The following is a 561-nucleotide window of genomic DNA, read 5'->3' as shown; positions in this document are numbered from 1 at the left end:
AAAAAAAAAAGGAAGAAAAAAAATTTGTTAAAGTAATTCTAAAACAAACGAACAAACATTCAAATATTCGAATATATTTGTTTAACTTAATTATATATTTATTTATTTTATTTGCAAAACCCCAAAACAAAAAACAAAAAAAACAAAAAAACAACAAAAAACCTCTTCAGAAGAGAAGAGAACTGAAATGAAGGGCCCATCAATTGTTGATGGTTGAAAATGCCCATCCTTTTCTTATATTATAATATATATAATATATATTTTATGATATAATTTTATTTGAGCTGTCGATTATATAAAAGAAAAAAAGAAAAAAAAAAGAAAAACACAAAAAGCAAAAGGACGCACAAACCAACAACCGTAAAAACAAAACAAAAACAAAAAACAAAACACCGAGAAGTGATATAAAATTAAATACAGGTCTGTGTGTGTGTGTGTGTGGAAAAAAAAAATGAAAGTGTGTGTGCATGTAATCTAGTCGCTAAATAGAATGGAAGCCGTGTAACTTTTCTTTTTCTTTTCTTTTCTTCATTCGTGAAATTGAAAAGTAAAGGTAAGATC

This window comes from Trypanosoma equiperdum, assembly GCF_001457755.1.
Source record: "Trypanosoma equiperdum strain OVI genome assembly, contig: ctg_596, whole genome shotgun sequence".
NCBI classification, from domain to species: domain Eukaryota; phylum Euglenozoa; class Kinetoplastea; order Trypanosomatida; family Trypanosomatidae; genus Trypanosoma; species Trypanosoma equiperdum.
The sequence above is the reverse complement of the archived record's forward strand: the minus strand, read 5'-3'. Positions refer to the sequence as shown.